The 21,906-nt window shown below is 45.8% G+C and overlaps 1 long non-coding RNA gene across 1 annotated transcript; it reads left to right on the top strand.

Annotated features, from left to right (window-relative positions):
* The first annotated feature begins 11,691 nt into the window (after positions 1-11,691).
* On the top strand, positions 11,692-13,655 carry LOC134930209 (uncharacterized). Its single transcript, XR_010178690.1, has 3 exons — positions 11,692-11,784; positions 11,860-12,072; positions 12,989-13,655. It is a non-coding gene; the product is annotated as an uncharacterized LOC134930209 (long non-coding RNA).
* The last annotated feature ends 8,251 nt before the right edge of the window (positions 13,656-21,906 follow it).

The following is a 21,906-nucleotide window of genomic DNA, read 5'->3' as shown; positions in this document are numbered from 1 at the left end:
GCCTCTTAGCCCTACTGCCAGGCGGGGAGAGAGAGGTGAGGGAGAGACTACAGTAGTGGCGGGTGCACACCGCTATTAAGGGACCTGAGCCGATGGCTATATGCTAAGTCACACACTGACTCACCATTAATAGCCGTCGCTCCGTGCAGTGACGGCACCAAGCAAGAGGTTCTTCCGGCGGCTCAGGCGGGGAGCAGGATTGTGCTAGCACACTTTAAAGCTACGGAGCCGTAGCTTTAAAGTGTGCTGGCACAGTCCTGCTCCCCGTCTGAGCCGCCGGCAGAACCTCTTGCTTGGTGCGCGCTGGTCTCATATTCTGGTGGTTCAGGCATGGCCCGGAACTGCCCTCTCTTCTGCTCCCTGCCTGCGGGGAAGAGATCTGTGCTGGGTCCCCAAGATAACCATTGCCCCTGCCTGGGACATACAGTTGGTCTGAGGTCTCAGCTGTGTAGAAGGTTCAGTGGAGTTCCACCTTTTGCCTCAGTGGCAGTTATCTACAATACACAGTATGAGGCTAATCAGAGGTGGATGCAGATGTCTGAAAATCGGGCAATTTTCGTACGTCGGCACACGCGCATTGGCTGCAGTACGTCTGCACAATCATTATGCTACCGCATCCTGGAAGGATGCCTTTGCATCATGATTGATAGACGGCGGGCTTCTGGGGGCGGTAACGCAGTATTGGGGGGAGTGCACCAAGAAATGCAGGCATGTCATGGACATTTTCAGAGCTGACCGATGATGTCACCTGCGTTTCCTGAGATCGCATGGCGGCAGTGAACCTGCCTGCGCAGCCATGAGGTCGACCTCTATTTGAGTTTTTCGCAATGCGATCGAAATAGAATTGTGATCCCATCGCGGGGCGACACCAAACATGCTGGGCGACTTTGCCATGTGCTGGGCGGTCCCCCACCGGATGCGATTTTAGTGGTTGCAGATTTTGCTAAAATACCGAAATCTGCGACTAACTCTGAATAACCCCCAAAGGCCCTCATTCCGAGTTGATCGCTCGCTAGCTGCTTTTAGCAGCAGTGCACACGCTAGGCCGCCGCCTTCTGGGAGTGTATCATAGCTTAGCAGAAGTGCGAAGGAAAGGTTAGCAGAACTGCTCGAAAAAAATTTCATGCCGTTTCTGAGTAGCTCCAAACCTACTCCTACCTTGCGATCACTGCAGACAGTTTAGTTCCTGATTTGATGTCACAAACACACCCTACGTTCGGCCAGCCCTGTTTCCCCAGTCACTCCCGCGTTTTTGCCTGACACGCCTGCGTTTTTTAGCACACTCACGGAAAACGGTCAGTTACCACCCAGAAACGCCCACTTCCTGTCAATCACTCACCGATCAGCAGTGCGACTGAAAAGCGCCGCTAGACCTTGTGTAAAATAGCATAGTTTTGTGTGAAATAACTTTGCGCGTGCGCACTGCGGCCTGTACGCATGCGCAGAAATGCAGTTTTTTTTTGTCTGATTGCTGTGCTGCGACCGAAAGCAGCTAGCGATCAACTCTGAATGAGGGCCAATGTCCTTATTATTAAGGTATACCAGTAAAATATAGTAATTACAGGTTGTTGTTGTTTTTTTTTTTTGTTTTTTTTGTTAAATTGTAAAACAACTAGGGTGACAATGTATATAGGGTCAGCTTAAATTCAGGCTGGCATTGGTGATCACTAAAAGTGGCTGTGAATTATTTGCTTGAGTGATGGAGAAGGGATAGCAGGAGCAGAGTGTTATACAATACTTTGTCTTATTTCTATTAGCTGTTCAACAGTGACCTAGTTTGCATGTGGTTTAGATCAGGGACGTGCAGTCAGGTAAGGCAGGGGAGGCAGTGCCTCCCCTGTGATTAATTATTAAAATAACAAAAAGAAGATACTTATGACACATGTTTTGTGTCATAAGTATGTTCTTTATGTTATTCTAAGAATTTTAGGGGTTTAAATAGGTTTGGGAGGCACTGATAGCAGTGCCTCCCGTAGATAATGTAAACGGGGATCGAGCGGGGGGTGGGGCCAAGAAGTGGGCTGTAAAAGCCCATTGAAAAAGATAGGCAAAGCGGCACCTATAGAAGTGCCTCGCTGACATCACTGTCAGCAAGGCAGAAATGATTGGACAGCGGATCCAGTGCTGGATCCGCTGGTCCAATCATCCATAGGAGGCGGCGGGACAGTTAGCTGCTCCCTCCCTTCATCTCCCCCGTAGTCCGTCACCTGCTGCTGCCTGTTGTGGATCATCTCAGGGACCCTGTGTAGAAGATAGCGGCGGGAGCGCTCCTGGAGCCGCCGTGTGTGGTAAGTGGTGAAAGTTGAGCGGCGGCTGGCGCTCTCCTCCTCCCAGCCTCAGCAGCCGGTGTCTGTGTGTGTGTGCAGCAGAGCCGCGTCCGGAGCCAGGGACAGCGAGAGGCGCCTGTGGTGAGTACAGTGTGTCAGTGTGTGTGTCAGTGTGTCTCTCTCTCTCTCTCTCTCTCTCTCTCTCTCTCTCTCTCTCTCTCTCTCTCTCTCTCTCTCTCTCTCTCTCTCTCTCTCTCTCTCTCTCTCTCTCTCTCTCTCTCTCCTGTGCATTGATGTATATAAGCAAAACTTTCAGTTTTTGCAGATACCGACCCTAATGGATTCTACTGGACAAGTGGACGTGACCGGCGTGGGATGTAGGTAAGTAATCTCTCTCTCATTTTTACAGGTACCCTAATGGATTCTACTGGACAAGTGGACGTGACCGGCGTGGGATATAGGTAAGTATGTGTAAGTGTGTTTTTAATAAACTTTTACTTTCACGGTGTGTGTGTTCTGTTTTTATTTGGGTATTTTTTGTTGTTGTAGAACTACAGGTACCAGCGGGCCTGTTATTTCCTCGCACGCTGGTACTTGAGGTTCCCCAAGTACCAGCAAGCGGGGGAGGCTTGCTGGGCCTTGTACTTCTACAACAAAAAAACAATACTCTTTTGTTTTACACACATGGCTATCAGCCCGGCACCCACCGCCCAGGGGTGCTGGGGACAGCCTCGGGCTTCACCCCTGGGTGCCTGGAGGGGGGGGAACCCTTGATTTAAGGGGTCCCCACTCCTCCAGGGAACCCCGGCCAGGGGTGACTAGTTGGGGGGGGGTAATGCCATGGCCGCAGGGACCTACATAAATGTATCCCCCGGCTGTGGCATTATGTCACTGGCTAGTGGAGCCCGGTGCTGGTTTTAAAAATACGGGGGACCCCTACATCTTTTATCCCCCGTATTTTTGGAACCAGGACCGGACTAAGAGCCCGGTGCTAGTTGTCTAAATACGGGGAACCCCTGTCAATTTTTTTCCTGGTATTTAAACAACCAGGACTGGCTCAAAGAGCCCGAGGCTGGTTATACTTAGGAGTGGGGACCTCACGCATTTTTTTTTTAACATTTTTTTTAACCCATTCAGACCCTTTTCCATTAAGTTAATGGAAGCCCTGGACAACAAAATTGCATTCATGTCCTCCTCCCACTCCCTTCCCAAACACTAATTTTTTATTTCATTTTTTTCTATACAAATGTACAATATATCACAAGTATGATGAGCAGGCAGGTAGCAGGCATTGGCGGCATTGGACTGAGATGCAAATTAGTGGCGGAGGGCTGGGTCAGTTGATGGTTGGTGAGTTTGTAAGCCATTGGCGGTGGCAGCAAGCAGCGGCTCAGGGCAAGTAGCGGGCATTGGCTCGGCGGCGACAGGGGCCATCGGCAGGATTCGGCGGACATTATGGCTATAGTGCCTCACCAGCCACTGACCTCACCGCACGCCACTGGTTTAGATAGTGGCAAAGTAGCTACGGGACTGGGGATGTTAGATGGTATATGGTGCTGTGGATGGCACCTGGCCTGATTCCTGTGCCACCCCAGATAGCCATTGCTCCTGGAAGGTACAGCTCTGGTTGGGGAAAGCCGGGAACACCTCCTCCAACATGGGACAGGGAGAGGCCGTTCCCGCTAACAGAACACTCTCTTCACTGGTGAGGACTCTCATTATATGAATACACCTTACTGCACCAGTCCTGTGTAATTAGCAATTACACCATGTATGTCCTGTACCATGCAAGGACGTAGCTATAGTGGGTTTAGGGGGTGCCATCGCTACGGATCCCAGAGGCTTATAGGGCCCAAATAACCATCTGTCTCTCCAAAGCATCAACCTCTCCCCGTCAATCTCTGCATCTCCCTGTCACCCACTTCTTATCCCTGTCAGCCTCTCCCCATTAGCTTCTCCCTGTCACCCACTGCCTTTTCCCATAACCCTTTCCTGTCAGTCACTACCTCTTCATCTCCCACTATCTTTCCCCGTCACCTCTCTCCTTGTCACCAACTGCAACACCCCTTTTCATCCTTTGTCACCCACAGTCTCCCCCAGGCATCACTCACTTCCTCCCCCTGCCATCCATTCCCTGGCATCACCCACTGCCTCCCGCTGTCCTCCATTCCCTGAAGTCACCCACTGTCTCTCACTGTCACACTCTGCTTGTCCCTGTCACCCATTGCCTCCCAGTCACCCAATGCCTCACCCTCTGCCTCTACCCTGTGTCACTATCTCTCTATCACCTTCTTTTTCCTGTCACCCTCTGTCTTTCTAAGGCATCACCCACTCCCCATCATATGAATATGGCATTACCTTTGAGGCCACGCCCCTTGCTGAGAGGCTATGCCCCTATTGAGAGGCCATGCTCACTTTTCCAAGAAAATGCGCCTTTGGCGTGCACTAGTAATACCTCCCTCTTCCTCATCATAGTGCCCCCCTGTCATTTTGTTCTGGATCCGCCCCTGGATATTGATGTAGGTCGATGGTTGGCAATGGTAGAAATCATGATTAGGTAGCAGAATGTGATCAATACATATAAAGATGTTCTGACATTCAGTACTGTGCAATAGTTTTAGGCAGATGTGGGGGAAAAATGCTGCAAAGTAAGAATGCTTTCAAAAACAGAAGTGTTTATAGTTTATTTTTATCAATTAACAAAATGCAAAGTGAATGAACAGAAGAGAAATCTAAATGAAATCAATATTTAGTGTGACCGCTCTTTGGGGGTAATTCTGAGTTGATCGCAGCAGGACATTTTGTTAGCACTTGGGCAAAACCATGTGCACTGCAGGGGAGGCAGATATAACATGTGCAGAGAGAGTAAGATTTGGGTGGGTTATTTTGTTTCTGTGCAGGGTAAATACAGGCTGCTTTATTTTTACACTGCAATTTAGTTTGCAGATTGAACACACCACACCCAAATCTAACTCTCTCTGCACATGTTATATCTGCCTCCCCTGCAGTGCACATGGTTTTGCCCAACTGCTAAAAAATTTCCTGCTGCGATCAACTTGGAATTACCCCCTTTGCCTTCAAAACAGCATCAATTCTTATAGGCACACTTGCACAACTAACCACAGTTCTTCTGTGGATGTAGGCTTGCTCAAACCCATCTGTATCTTCATGTAATCCCAGACAGACTCAATGGGGTAAATTTACTAAAATTCGTATTTGTACCGATTTGGAGGGAGATTCATCACGAATGACATCGAATGTGTGATTTTGCAACTTTTTGAAAATTTTACGCCTATTTTACTAAACTGTCGTATTTTTATTTTTCTTGTTTTCCGATGTCGATGTCATTCGTGGTTTTGTAAGCTAGAATGCGGACGATTTTGTGGTTTTTTGGCCGTGTTCTCAGGGTTTTTTTACGACTGCGTCACATTTCTGTTATGGCAGTGTTTATCCGTTCCCGGCCGCGTTTTTTTTTTTCAAATTTTCGTTTTTGTCACTCGTCCGTGATTGGTTTGATTCGTGATGGAGGAGTGTCTGTGCACATTACTATAAAAACGCCCCAAACCGTCCGAACCTCGTGGGTTTAGCTAGTGGAGAGGTGAGAGGAAGGTGTGTTAGGAGTTGGTGAGTTTTTTGGAGTTTGTGGAGGATTTGAGGAGGTTATTTTCGATTGCTGAGTGCTGTACTGTGTGTGTAAGTAGTCTTGTCATACTTGTTGTGTAGTTATTTAAAAGTCTGTCTAGTTTTTTGTCATTGTTTTTTTTTTAACGTCTATTGTCATTGTTTGTGAGTGTGTGTGTGTGTGTGTGTGTGTGTGTGTGTGTGTGTGTGTGTGTGTGTGTGGTGTGTAGTGGTAGTGGAGGAGTGTGTTTACTGGTTTTTTTTCTCAGTGTTATTTGTTGTTTGTCCTGATTATGTCCCAGTCAGAGGTGAGTGTGGCGGAGGACGTGAGTGAGAGGGAGGACGTGAGTGAGGTGGAGGAGGTTAGTGAGGAGGAGGGGGAGGTTGCTGCTGCGGCCTCCAGTAATAGTGATAGTGATGGTGCTGTGGCTCCGCAGCCACGCACCACTACAAAGACGGGCCGCAATGTTAAATTCAGCTACGCTGAGAATATGGCTTTGGTGCGGGAGCTGATGAGGCATCATCGGCAGTTGTTTGGCCATGATGCTGCAAAGGTGTCGTCATGCAGGAAGACTGTTCTGTGGGGGAAGGTCGTTGCGGCTGTTAATAGTGAGGGTGTGGTGAGGCGGACCGAGGACACGTGTCGTAAGCGTTTCTACGACCTAAAGCGCCGTGTCAAGGCGAAGATGGCCAAGGAGGCTAAATCAGCCCGCCAAACCCGGGGTGGACACCCCTTCCGAGCATCTTATCGTGATTGGGAGGAGCCTGTGCATACTCTCATTCCGCCAGAAGTGGTTGGTGCGACTCATGTCCGGGATTCAGATCGGCCAAGGCAGGATGGTGAGTTATTTGTCTTGTTGTTTAAAATTTAAACATCTGTGCTTTGTCCTTAGTTGTCTGAAATGTCTTCTAGCTAATTGTGATTGTAAGTTGGTTCATTCTTCTAATGTGTTGGTGATGTAGTGCAGGCCTGGCCAACCTGTGGCTCTCCAGCTGTTGTAAAACTACAAGTCCCATCATGCCTTGCCACAGTTTTGCTATTCGGGAATGCTAAAACTGTGGCAGGGCATGCTGGGATGTGTAGTTTCACTACATCTGGAGAGCCACAGGTTGGCCAGGCCTGATGTAGGGTTAATATCAATTATGTATGTTTTTATCCTTTGTATACTATTTTTTTTCTGGTTGCCTTTGCCTTTTTCAGGTGTCTTATATCAAAAGTGAATGTTTGTAGGTGTATTTTAAAGAAGTGTGATGAATATGTTTTATGCAAAGTATTTTATTTTGACAATTTCATAGGATTTATGTTTATTGTGTGTTGTTCTGGGTTGTTCTTTGTGTGCTTGATGTGATTTTTCATAAATATTTGGTTTTGATGTTTCCATTTTTTTGCAGATATTTGTGGCTAGTGTTTTCTTGTTAGCATCAAAAATTGGGACCTTAGCGTGCAATATTGTGGTTGTGTCAAGCTACGACGTTTGGGTTTTAAGTAGTATAATATTGGCATTATGCCCCTTTGTGTATGGATTATTTGGTGAAATTGTTTCTTATTTAAAGTATACACACCCAATGAAGTTGTCACTGACCTAGGTTGGGGGTGTTGTGAACTCGGGGGTTCTCCCGATGGTAGGGGAGAGGAACCACAGTTGGGTCGGAACAGGGATGGCTTGATATAGGTCTTCCTCAGAGAGGACTCTGACAGAAAATCTTGGTGAAAATATTAAAGGACTTTATTGCAGGAAGAGAGCAACACAATGTCACATAACAGAGAAGAAGCGTATGGAGAAATGTCCAGGAAGTACTTGTGAGTGATGGTAAACGATACTGGTGACTGAAGAACTTGAGAGCGGTGGTTAAAAGACTCTGATAATTTGAAGAACTTGAGAGCAGTGGTTAAAGACACTAATGATTTGAAGAACTTGAGAGCGGTGGTTAAAGACACTGATGATTTGAAGAACTTGAGAGCGGTGGTTAAAGACACTGATGATTTGAAGAACTTGAGAGCGGTGGTTAGAGACACTGATGATTTGAAGAACTTGAGAGCAGTGGCTAAAGACACTGAGGACTTGTATAACTTGAGAGCGAGGGTTAAAGACACTGAGGACTTGTATAACTTGAGAGCGAGGGTTAAAGACACTGAGGACTTGTATAACTTGAGAGCGAGGGTTAAAGACACTGAGGACTTGTATAACTTGAGAGCGATGTTTAACCTGCAGCCCACGCTGACTCCAAGAAGCACTGGTGACTAGAGCGCAGTGGAACCCAGCAGCGGCTGGGAACGCTGGAGGCTGTGCAACAACTGACACCTGGAAATGTCGGAGACACTGGGGTATGCTGCAGAGAGATCCGCCGAGGACAGAAGCACTGGCATCCACTTCAGGGGAAAAGACGATACTCAGGCGCCGAGGCGCTGCCCGGCGTCTGCCTTTGAATCTCCCGCCTCCGCTGGATTGGCGGAACAGTCTGATGACGTCACCTGCTCCCCGCCCACGTGATGCCGGGTGTCATGGCGGCGCCCCTGCCCTGGAGAAACGCCGGGAGCCGCGCCAGCCAGGCGCCGTAGCCCGTGGACCAACAAAGGCGGAGGCCGCAACACAGACCAGCATACACGCAGGGGTAAGCACCATGAACGCCGCCTATGGCGTGTGACAATCCCTGGAAGACGGCAGGGGCATTGCTGAGGCCAAACGGCATTACCAGATACTCGTAATGCCCGTCCCTGGTATTGAAGGCCGTATTCCATTCGTCCCCCTGTTGGATACGTATCAAATTATAAGCTCCCCTTAAATCAAGCTTGGTGAAAACTCGGGCTCCGCGAACTCTATCAAAAAGCTCCGTAATGAGTGGCAAAGGATACTTATTCTTAATGGTGACATCATTTAGACCACGATAGTCAATACATGGTCTCAGCCCTCTGTCCTTCTTCACAAAAAAGAAACCCGCCCCCGCCGGAGAAGTAGAGGGGCGGATGAATCCTTTCTGTAGATTAGACTTAATATAGTCTGACATAGCTTGGGTCTCGGGCAATGATAAGGGATAAGTGCGACCCAGAGGTGGCATTTTCCCCGGAATGAGCTCAATGGGGCAGTCTCAGGGTCTATGCGGTGGTAGCTGATCAGCCGCTTGCTCCGAGAACACGTCAGAAAGCTCCCGATAGGCCTCCGGAATGAGCCCTTCATCTGACTTGGAAGATACACGGAGCGGATAGACTGGGGTGAGACAATTTGAATGACAAAAAGAACTCCAAGATGTTATTTGTGTCGAACTCCAGTCGACGTGAGGGTTGTGAAGTTTAAGCCAAGGAAGGCCAAGAACCAGATCGTGGGGCATATCCCGAATCACTAGGAACTCTAGGTGTTCTTGATGCAGAGCTCCCACTTGCAGTTTGATTGGTACTGTACAACTTAAAATCAGACCGTTAGAAATTTGGGTACCATTGATAGCAGTCAACGTAATGGGTCGTTCGACCGACCGTAGCTGATAACCCAGATCCTGGGCACAGGAAAGGGAAATAAAATTCCCTGTAGCCCCTGAGTCCAGCAGAGCCTTAACGGGTTTGGCTATTGACTCGGAGAACAGAGACACGGAGAGTAAACAGTCCACTGGCGGAGAAGGTTTAGAAGAAACTCCTAGCTCGACTCCTCCGGAACAAGATAGGACTGCCCGTTTCCCGGGCGAGACTTGCAAAACTTGAGAAAGTGATCCGCGGCTCCACAGTAGAGGCAGTCTACCCTCACGACAACGCTGACGTTCTTCTGGGGACAGCCGGGATCGATTAATCTGCATGGGTTCATCAGGACTTGGAAAAATCGTTTGCTTAGACGGAAGAGATTGTATCCTTGATCGATCTGACCGACTACGTTCGCCACCTCGTTCCTTCATGCGAAGATCCACCTTTACACAGAGCGAGATCAACTGTTCTAAAGAATCCGGCAAATCTCTAGTGACCAACTCGTCCTTTAGACGATCGGAGAGCCCGTTCCAAAAGGCAGCCCGAAGGGCATCATTATTCCAGCGCAGTTCTGAGGCTTTAGTCTGAAAATTAATCACATACTGTCCCACTGAACGAGAGCCTTGTCGGACATGAAGCAAGTCTGCAGAGGCAGCGGTCGTCCTGCCGGGCTCATCAAAGATCCTCCGGAATGACGTAATGAAATTGGTGTAACTAGAAACCAATGGATCAGATCGCTCCCATAACGGAGACACCCAATCCACTGCTGAACCCTCGAGCAAAGAAATAATGTATGCCACCTTGGACTGATCAGTAGGGAAGTTATGTGAAAGCAGTTCAAAATGTACCTCGCACTGATTGAGAAAACCACGGCAATTCTTAGGATTCCCATTATAGCGAGAAGGAGTAGGGAGCTGAAGACGTGACCTGGTTCAAGAGAAGGATGGAATATTACTAGAGACAACCACTGGAGCGGGTAATGGAGCTGGGGCCGGTACTACTGAAGCCAGAGGAGTCTGAATTTGATCCAGTCGGCCAGATAATTCCTGGAGATAATGCATCACCTGGCCCTGTGCTGCTTCCTGACTTTGTACTCGAGAAATCAAGTCCTGGATGGTACTTGCCTCTGGGCTCCGATCCCCCGGGTCCATGAGGCCTGAGTATACTGTCACTGACCTAGGTTGGGCGTGTTGTGAACTCGGGGGTTCTCCCGATGGTAGGGGAGAGGAACCACAGTTGGGTCGGAACAGGGATGGCTTGATATAGGTCTTCCTCATACAGGACTCTGACAGAAAATCTTGGTGAAAATATTAAAGGCCTTTATTGCAGGAAGAGAGCAACACAATGTCACATAACAGAGAAGGAGCGTATGGAGAAATGTCCAGGTAGTACTTGTGAGTGATGGTAAAAGATACTGGTGACTGAAGAACTTGAGAGCGGTGGTTAAAAGACACTGATGATTTGAAGAACTTGAGAGCGGTGGTTAGAGACACTGATGATTTGAAGAACTTGAGAGCGGTGGTTAGAGACACTGATGATTTGAAGAACTTGAGAGCGGTGGTTAAAGACACTGATGATTTGAAGAACTTGAGAGTGGTGGTTAGAGACACTGATGATTTGAAGAACTTGAGAGCGGTGGCTAAAGACACTGAGGATTTGTATAACTGGAGAGCGAGGGTTAAAGACACTGAGAACTTGTATAACTTGAGAGCGAGGGTTAAAGACACTGAGGACTTGTATAACTTGAGAGCGAGGGTTAAAGACACTGAGGACTTGTATAACTTGAGAGCGACGTTTAACCTGCAGCCCACGCTGACTCCAAGAAGCACTGGTGACTAGAGCGCAGTGGAACCCAGCAGCGGCTGGGAACGCTGGAGGCTGTGCAACAACTGACACCTGGAAATGCCGGAGACACTGGGGTATGCTGCAGAGAGTTCCGCCGAGGACAGAAGCACTGGCATCCACTTCAGGGAAAAGACGATACTCAGGCGCCGAGGCGCTGCCCGGCGTCTGCCTTTGAATCTCCCGCCTCCGCTGGATTGGCGGAACAGTCTGATGACGTCACCTGCTCCCCGCCCACGTGATGCCGGGTGTCATGGCGGCGCCCCTGCCCTGGAGAATCGCCGGGAGCCGCGCCAGCCAGGCGCCGGAGCCCGTGGACCAACGAAGGCGGAGGCCGCAACACAGACCAGCAGGCACGCAGGGGTAAGCGCGGTGAATGCCGCCTATGGCGTGTGACAGAAGTCAGGCATAAAAGCATAAGCATAGTTGAGTTTACTTCTCATCAGGTCCCACATATGTTTACATCACAATAAGGAATTTGTATAAACATATCAACAAAATAGTATGTTCATAAGGACATTCTTCATATTTCTACAGTACGAAAGAGAAGCAGCACAGCCAGGCCACATCCAACACTGCCAAGAGATGCAGATGGTGGCAATGCAGGTAAGATTTTACTGTAAACACATATTCTGCAAACACATAGAAATACAAAATGGTAATGTTTATCTTATCACATAGGTTCTTCTTCTGCAAACCCCCCTCCACTAAAGCGCCCATCACAGGGCTCGGTTAGTGTGGCTAGTAGGCCAACCAAGAGACGCCGGCTTGAGGATGAATCTACAGCACCAGCATCACCACCCCAATGGCGCATCTCCGCAGTGTCGGCCCTGCCACCATTAGCTCTTTTGGCCAGCCCACAAAGTAAGGATCCACAATCACCTCAGTTGTCTGGTGAGTAAACATAACAATTACCTGTAAATAAGTAAAAAAACAGTGGGGTAGATTTATTAACCTGGAGAAGGCATAAGGAAGTGAAAAAGCAGTGATATGTGCAAGGTGATAAAGGCAGTAGCACAAAATAAACGCAACTGTTAATTTACATATTGGAGCTGTTTGCCTTGTGCCTTTATCACCTTGCACATATCACTGGTTTTTCACTTCCTTATGCCTTCTCCAGGTTTATACATCTGCACCACTGTTTGTGCACTTCCAAAAAAAAATACACAAATGACCAGTCATCCTTGTAATAATCACCAACAAGCACATGGTGGTAAGGTTTTTTTAGATGGTTAATTGACAGATGTGATGTTGGCCATATCAACAAATATTTTTAGTTTAAATTTTTGATAAAAACACCTACATTATTGTTCAGTCTCATCCAATTGTTTTGCATGGCCAACATCACCAGTTCGAAACATAGGGCACCTTCATACTTTTTCACCCATTGTTAATGTGTACATTTTAGACCACTATATTTGTTAACGTTTTGGCCAGACTACTGACTGCCTTGAACAATGTATGAGTGTATTGGTCAACACATTTATTGTATTGTGTGTGTTGTTCCAAAGGAAGCTTCATACCCAATATGTAAATGTAGTAATTTGTATTTGTTAGAGTTCTTCGTGTTCGCACATTAATTATGCCTCAGAATCCAAATATTCCCAAAAATTTTTTACAACTGAGTAGTGAACGTTAGAAGGCACATATTTTTTCAAAAAGGCCAACAACATACTGTAGTTAAGTTTAGGCCACAATCTATTTAGCAATTACAACATGAATATTAAGAAGTAATGCATGTTGACATAAAGCTATAGTAAGACCAATGCAAAATATTTACTAAATAGTGTCTGTCTTCAACCCCATACAGACCCAGCCATCATCACCGAGGATGTCCAGCAGGAAAGTGACCAGCAGGATACTTTCACACTACACCTGCAGGCCATCGATCCTACCCAGCCAACCACGACGCAGGACATACCCCAACCACCCCAAACATCCCACAGCCCCCAATTGAGCACAACACCACCCTAGACACATGGGTCCTGAGTTTTGGAGACATTGGGCCACACAACAGGAGCAAAGCTATGCGTACCTCAACACCCACAGCCCCATCATCTGCCTAGACTGAGTCGCAACTCAGGCAGACTTATAGTGCAGGTGGGCAGAATTGCCAACTCAATGGAGCAGATGAGGGCAGACAACAGCCAAATGCAAGCAAACCTCCAACGCATCATGGATGAACAACAGCGGCAGCACCAATCCCTAATCCAGCTAATACAACACAACCAAATTATCAACGACAACCTCTCAAGAATAATAGCAAGCAACACTGCCGCTAATACGCAACTCACTGCAAGCTTAAACATACTTGGTCAAAGCCTTAATGTGTTGGCATCACACCAAGTCAGCTCTAGCTCGGGGACAACTACACCAAGCCAGACCCCAGTTCAATCCCCAGTTAGACGCTCAAGTCGAACCCGGACCAACGAGCCAGCCCAATCCTCGGCACCCAGCACACACAAAAAAAAAAAAATAATCATGCCTGCTGATAATAGTTTGTGCATTAAAAAATTATGTTTATTTGTTTGAACAAAAATGCCTGTGTTCAACTTAATAAATTGTTAACACGGAATATGTGTATTGTTTCATTAGCTACACAAACCACCTGCACATTAGTGTCTTGGGCCAGATGTCTATTGGTATAAATATATTGCCTGCCCCTAGGTGGCCTCAGCTCAACGTGTGTGTAATCTATGGCACCCAGCACATTGGGCATGGCCGCAAGATCAGATAAAGCTACCCTGACTGCATGCCACTGCGACTCCTGGGTAGGGAAGCAGAGAGAGGCATCTATGTGGCCATCCAAGACATCCAAAACCTGAGTGGACATTCCTAAATTAAAGGTGAGTGTCATGACCTGTAATCAATACAATACTGTGTTATATTACATTACAGAAGCAACACTTAGACATAGACGTGTATGTATGTTTTAACTCACCTGAATTAATTATTTAGAAAAGGTGGCCTGTGAGATACTAAGGACATCGCCAGTCACAGGCTGGAAGCTGCCAGTAGACATAAAGTGCAACACAGCCAGGAGTTTGTGCAGGCCTGAGACAGAGCGAGAGCGTGCTGTCTCAGGGTCTAGGTTCAGTTTGGCAAGGTCATACAGACGGAAAATGTTATTTACATTTAGTCGGACCATCTGTATAACATGGTCATCAGCCAATTTGTTATCGTTTAAACGCCCACTAAAAAAACAAGCCATGTCCAGCCTACGCGGAACCTGTACAACCTGCTGACCATGTTCATTTTCCTGGTCTGGGTTTATTGTAGCCTCATGGAGCAGTGTCAGGTATCCCCCAGCAAACAAGACAGCAGTACTACACACAGTAGCAGCCATTTCAGAGTGAGAGAGGAGAAAAATGTGTTGGGGCCACTTTTAAAGGTCCAAAAAGTCAGGTGTGAGTAATGTAGAATTGGCAACACATGTAAACACACTTCTCAAAAGCAGGTCTATTTTTTTTTAGGCTTTTTGTACGATTAGTATTTTTTCACGGCCGCACATGCATTTTCACGGAAGAGATTTCAAATACGAATGGTTAGTAAATGACCGTGTTCAATACCTAAACAGCCGTGTTTGACCGATGGTGTATTCATTCGTAATTTTACTACACAGCCGTAATAAAAATACGAATGCCCTCATCACTGCCGTGATTTGAGTTTAGTAAATTCCCAAGATGACACTTTGAAGAAAAAACACCATCTCTTTTAAAATCGGGAGCTTAGTAAATATACCCCAATGATGTTGAGATCAGGGCTCTGTGGGAGCCATATCATCTCTTCAAAGACTCCTTGTTCTTCTTTACACTGAAGATAGTTCAGTGTCACATTATGTCACAATGCTCCCTGCTGTGTTCCCAGATAGAGCAATGCAGGTCCTAGTGTCCTGTTGGTGGTCATCTTCGTCAAGTCTATGCTGGGTGTCGCCATCTTTGCTAAGGCCATTCACAGTCTATGTCTACGGTTCCCTGGTCTTAAAGTACCATTTGTAGATTTTGGCGGGTTATATTGTTTCTGTCCAGGGTAAATACTGGCTGCTTTATTTTTACACTACAATTTAGATTTCAGTTTGAACACACCCCACCCAAATCTAACTCTCTCTGCACATGTTATATATACCCCACCTGCAGTGCTGCATGGTGTTACCAATCAGTGTGCTTTTTTGGTGTGCTAACAACCTTGAATAAGGCCCTGCAGACAGTTTTCTGAATACGGATGATTGTAAAAGTAAGTAAACATGCACAGTTCTGTGAATATTACATTTATGCATCATCAATCCGATATGTAATTATGCACAAGGTACACTCAGTTCAAATTTGCAAAATAAACAGCAATTTGTGTCAGCTGAGTATTATCATCTTCATGTATAATTCATTTATTTTTGGTTACGTTTAATATTATGGGGTGGGGGGGATGTAATAATTACGCTCATTAATGCTGGATAGGCTTCTACTCCACCATAGTGCTATATAAAATTTGCATGTTAAAAACTAATGTTCTACAACATCATTGTCTAATATTTGTCACTTTAATGTAAGTACTGTACATTGGGAAAGTGCAATTAATTAATTAATGTGACAGCGGATGTTGTGCAGGAATGATTAGGCCCAGACTGGGAACCACATGTTCTGCTTCAAATATTGCATTTACTTTTCAGTGTTAAATCTCTTATTTTGATGTTGGCCTGAAAAACAAAGATATTTACTCTCAATTTGTACTTAATATTTATTTCTTTTCACAAGATAATTCAATCAAATGTAAAACACAGGTTGAACCAACTGGAAAAATATATTTTCCATTTACAGACTTTTTATGTTGTATGGGGTGATATTTTTAACTACTTTTTCACGCCATATTGTTTAAGTACAGTATAACTCCATTTTGTATATGTATTATGTCATTGCTTTATATATTGTCAGTCGAAAAATATTCCAGTACACACATTACGTACTAACAACACACACATGCCCGCTTCGCGTGCACTTGTTCCGCCGTGCGTGCACATATCCGCAATTTGCGTATGGTCGCTCCCGCGGTCCTGCGCGTGGTGTGGGTATTTACGGCGGAGTTTGTGAACGCATGGAGGGCTATCAAAACATTACATATTTAATCCAAATAGTGCACATTGTACACATAGCCCCCCTGCACCACATCAGCAAGTATCAACAGTTTAAATGATTTCAGAACAAAGGGATTCACCTTTGCATGATAGGAAGGGACAGACTAATTTTATAAGGTGATGTCTGGTATCCAGCTGTAGGGTATTTTAAGGGTAACATTCCGGTGTTGGTTAGAGGAAGATCGCATGTTCCTGTGGATAGTTATGTGCAGAAGTAGAATATAGATATTAACTGTATTTACTGTATATTATGTATGCGGCGGGAATCCAAAGGAGACCACCCACAAGAGCAGTTGAGAAAGACATCGCCCACCTTTTCAAATCAACCTATGACCTCTCCTGTAATGTAAAGATGCATCCCTGTGTCCAATGGACAAAGGGATTACAGTATCCATTGTATTGCTTTTGGAAGTAGTGTATAAAAAGCCTGTTGCTGCCTGGCCGGTCAGAAGACTCTTAACGCTATCTACCTGATTAGCGGAGGACTGGACCAGGAAGCGCATGCGAATAGTCTCATGTATGTACATTGACTGTAGCCATTTACTCTGTTGTATTGTAGTGTATAAATTGTATTGTTAACCCCCTTCCAGATATATACTCTGTGGTGTCGGAAACCAGTGTTTAACTACAAATCGGTGTTGTGTCCTCTTTTCCCTGCTAGGGTTTAAAGCGTATTACATTTCCTAACTGTATAAGGTTTAAAAGTGTATTGATAAGGTGTGTACACGCTGTGGGTACTTTGTACCATCAGCGGTACATAAGGTTTAAAGTGAAAGAATATCATTGCATTGCATTACGCATAAGGTTTAAAGTATAACTCTGGGTGCGTGCGCGCTGTGTGTACTTTGTACCCCCAGCCCAATGTTTGTACGCTAAGTCCGTACAAGGTACGGGACTCTGTACGCAAATAGCGTACAAAGTACGTAGAGTGCATATTAAGTTTAGCGGCCGTTGCGGCTCCATGGTAAAAGTGTGTTATAAGGTATAGCTTTATGGTTTAAGATAATATCGACATTATCAATTGGGGGCATCGTCCGGTTTTTCCTCATACCAGCAGCCTAGCAGGCTAAAGCAGACTTTATCTATCAGCAAGGGGCGGACAGGGATAGGTATCCTACGTAAACCTTTTTCTGGTCGGTGGATACACTGGAAACCCTGTTTGTATTGCTGATTAGATGGCGTCTGCTCTGCATGGTTTGTAGGGATGCTGGTGGGATCCGTAAAGTAAATACACAAAGCTATTTTAAAGTCTGTGAATTTCTGTTTGGCGCCAAATGCGCACACATCACAAGCATACACCTGTACTTTGTATTTGTATACCTGCTCATATTGTTGCCATAAATACTGATTACTAGACTCATTTAGATCTGTACGGAGAAATTTGTTGCTATTTAGTTAAAACATAGACTAAATATTAAGGAAATAAACGTAAAACACAAATACAGTCTGGCCTAGTTAAAAAGGTTTATACAGAAAGACAACTGTGTTGTGTGAAGTGAGCGATTCTAGGTAATATCGCTTACATTTATAGAAGTGTGGGATTTGTGCTATTGCGGACGTACGGTTTTTGTACACGTGTCTCGGACAAAGTACGGGACTGTGTACGCAACGTAAAGACATACGCACGGTCGCGTGTTTACGCAACGTGCGTAAGGGTACGACCGCTAAGTACAAATTACACAATAGCATTGTTTAGCTTAGGGGCGGAACAGCAGCCACGCTACAATAGCACAAATTGCTCGGTTTCCAAAATTTAGTTTAAATAAAACTTTTTTACTGTATTACCTCTGGTACTAAGGCTGTTTATCTGAATGAAAGTTAATTTTCTGTACAGAAAAACCAAAGTATATTTGAGTGAACGAACGTGAGTGAGCAAACATAATAAAGGTGTTGTGGACCCAGGGAATTCAGGATCCCGTAGAAGCGGTACACCGAGTGAGTGGAGACTCTGTGGCGTGAGGCAGCTGACTCATGTTAATATAGATTGAAGTACAAAGGAGCAAGGTAGCAGAGTACCGCAGACCAGAAGGTCAGCAAGGTTTTGAGTACCGCGGTCCAAGAGGTCAGCGAGGTTTAGAGTACCGCAGCCCAGGGGGTTAGCAAGGTTTACCCATATAGGATTGTTTTTGATACGCTCCGGCTGAGGTTTCGCAGCCTGAAAAATCGATTCCATTGGTCGTACGGCGGATAAGTAACAAGTACCTATACGCTGAGCGATTGGACCGCGTGTGAGTGGGTTCAAAAGTTAGCGCAACGTGATACTCTTTTTACGAGCTTTGCGTAAAATCGCGGGATCATTAGCGCTGAATGTAGCATACGCAAGTGTGATTTGTGTATAATAAAGGTTTAGGGAGTTTTCGCTGGTCTCTCTCAGGAACTCTCCAATGACCAATATTTACTGGAAAGGGTAAGTCACTCCCAGAAACTTCCAGTGAATAGAGGTTACACAGGGGCCCTAGGTTGGGTACATTGCCTGCGCTATCAACAGTGTATGGTAGTACTGGCCAACGGTGGCGTGAGTGGGTGAAAGCACTCGGAGAACTTTCACCGTTGCCTTATATTGAGTATTTTGGTTATTTTTGTGGGATTAGCCAAAAGGACTATACCTGCAAAATATGGGGGCCAGTTGCTCAAGTAAGGGACGTTCAACCAGGGTTCAGGTTGTCATTCCGCGGCCCAGGGGGTCGGCGAGGTACATAATGTGTGAGAAGCATGGACCACACACTGAAGTTTTTTGCAATGAATGGGAACGTATGACCGTGGAAGATAGGGAACCATTCCCTAAGGTAGGCAGTTTTGAACCAGAGGTATTGCAGAATTTAAGGATTAGGATATGTCTGATAAAATCCCGAAAGCAAAGGGTCAGACACACAAACTGTTTAAACTTATGGCAGCAAGACGGCGATATGCAAAGAGAATTAGCTCACGCAGCAGGTACCAAACCTAGCAGGAAAATGATGGCAACCGCACCACCACCACCGTATATTGTAGGGGAGAAAGTGGCTACAGACAATGGCATATTGGTATCTGATAAGAGTATAGTTGATAAATGTACTAATCCTAACCCGTGCAAGTTGTATCCCATTTTAAACTTTCCTCAGGACTGCGAGCAAGAAGATGAGCCCAGCACGATATCGGAACTCCCTCTAGCAGCCACCATACAGAACACTCAGGTGGGCACGGCCCAACCAGTAAGATCAGTTGTAAGGCCCCCTAGCGGAGGGATAAGTGAGGTCGTGTCCACAGGTAAGTACGGTACTGTACATTATGCAGAGACAATTGCACATCACATTGTAGAATCAACTCAGAATGATGTAATTGAACTAAATTCTGTCAGGGTGATCGCGGTCCCCAATGGGAAGACTGACGCTCAGGGAGTCACTCCCATCAGAAACATTACTATGCATTGTCCCTGGTCCCGGACAGAATTGAGGACAATTATGTCTGAATTTCCCGATCCCAGAAAGGATCTAGTCGCATGCCAGAGGTTCATTAAAGAATTAGGTCACGCCACTGAACCCACAAACAAAGATTGGCAAACAGTGCTACGGGTATGTTTACCCTCCAATATTGATCCCGCGAAATTTATAACTGATTGTAGATTAGACGCAGAAGTACCTCTCACTGATGAGTACACTCAGGAGAATGTACGACAAATCAATCTGCAATTAGGAGTATATTTCCCTACTGTTGTCAAATGGAATAAAATCTTTTCCATAAGACAAAAAGAAGGTGAAACGGCATCTAAATATTTCCACCGAGCACTGCAGGAAATGGCTAGATACACTGGGATCGAGGACATTAAGGATAACATACATCACAGGGAGGTAGCTGTGTCAGTATTAATGGATGGGTTAAAAGAGACATTAAGAACAAGGGTAAAAACCACTCTACCTAACTGGAGAGGTATCTCGGTGGCTGCATTAAGAGAGTCCGCTATCGAGCACGATCGGAACGTCATTAAGCACAGGGAGTCACAGGGGGATAAGCTGATGACAGTAAGTATAAATGCCCTTACAACCAAACCGCATCAGCCAAAACCCCAGACCACTGATGGTAAGTCACGTTTAGTAGTATGCTATAACTGTCGGAAGGAAGGACATTTTGCACGGAACTGTAGTTATAAAGGCACACATATGGTATATCGACCCCCTAGACCAGGATATGAACCACATTATAATACACATAATAGGGAAAAGGGATCGCATAAGAGAAGTTACGAGCCACACGCAGGGGAAACAAGGAGGTACCCACCAAGGAGGGACTGGCAGACCTCTGAAAATTCTCAGCTACCCTCCTCACATATTGTAGCTGCCAGCGCGCTGCAGGAGGATCACAATATACAATAGGGGTTGGGCCACACCTGTAGTCTGCAGCCAGTGAAGTTGATTGCTAGCCTTGGTAGTGAACCTGAGGTCACAGTTGATGTAGCTGGTGGATCATTACCTTTTCTTGTAGATACAGGGGCGGCCAGGTCAGTGTTAAATTCAACGGTAGGTATGAAAACCACGGGTAAAACAATTTTGGCAATAGGAGTAACAGGAGTAGTACAACACTACCCTTTGAGTAGACCTGCGGAGATTACGATAGAGCCTTTGCAGACCAAGCATTCCTTATTGTGTAAAATGGGGTGTGTCATATATTGTACTCTGAGGGGTGTCTTCTTGGATATACCCGAGAATCACGTTCAGGAAGTGCAGGATATGTTAGATACCCCACAAAGGCTAATGTCACACTCTGCTGGTATAGACAGGTGTCCATCCAAGGTAGAGGAAATGATCTCACAAATACCGGGATCCCTCTGGACCAAAGATGGACAAGACACTGGATTGATGGCAAATGTAGCTCCTGTAGTAGTGCAAGTAAAAGATGGTAGGATAGCTCCAAAAATCCCACAGTATCCTCTAAAGCCAGAGGTGGAATTAGGAGTGTTCCCAGTCATAGAGCGCTTGCTACAACAGGGCATTCTAGTCAGGACATCCAGCACTGCCAATAGTCCCATCTTCCCTGTGAAAAAGAGTGGGGGGAGGGGTTACAGGCTAGTGCAGGATCTAAGAGGGATAAACAAGATAGTTGAGAGCCAATTCCCAGTAGTGCCAAATCCAGCTGTCATCCTCATGCAAATTCCCCCTACTGCAAAATTTTTCACTGTCATTGACCTCTGTTCTGCTTTCTTTTCTGTCCCTCTGCACCCTGACAGCCAATACCTGTTTGCATTTACATACAGGGGAGTACAGTACACCTGGACTCCACTACCCCAAGGTTTCATTGACAGCCCAAGCATTTTCTCCCAGGCTCTGCATGACTGTTTAGACAAAAGGAGAAAAGAAGACTCTTTTGTGGGTGCACTCTTGTATAATTATGAAAGTATCAAAGAAATAGATTAAAATTCAATATTTATTGATAATATACATAAAACACATAGTAGTTGAATGTGCAGGTAGAGAAAAAAGTAAATAAGTAAACACTGGAACCGGTAATACTGATGTTAATGTCAGATAATGGTTCCAAGCTGCCTGGGTAACGTCAATCTTTCAAATGTATGGTCAATCCATAAATAGGTCTCAACTGCCTGCCTGAGCTGTATAATCTTGAAGTAGAGC

Source organism: Pseudophryne corroboree, chromosome 1, assembly GCF_028390025.1.
Source record: "Pseudophryne corroboree isolate aPseCor3 chromosome 1, aPseCor3.hap2, whole genome shotgun sequence".
In the NCBI taxonomy this organism is placed as follows: domain Eukaryota; kingdom Metazoa; phylum Chordata; class Amphibia; order Anura; family Myobatrachidae; genus Pseudophryne; species Pseudophryne corroboree.
This window is presented reverse-complemented; position numbering and strand designations above follow the sequence as displayed.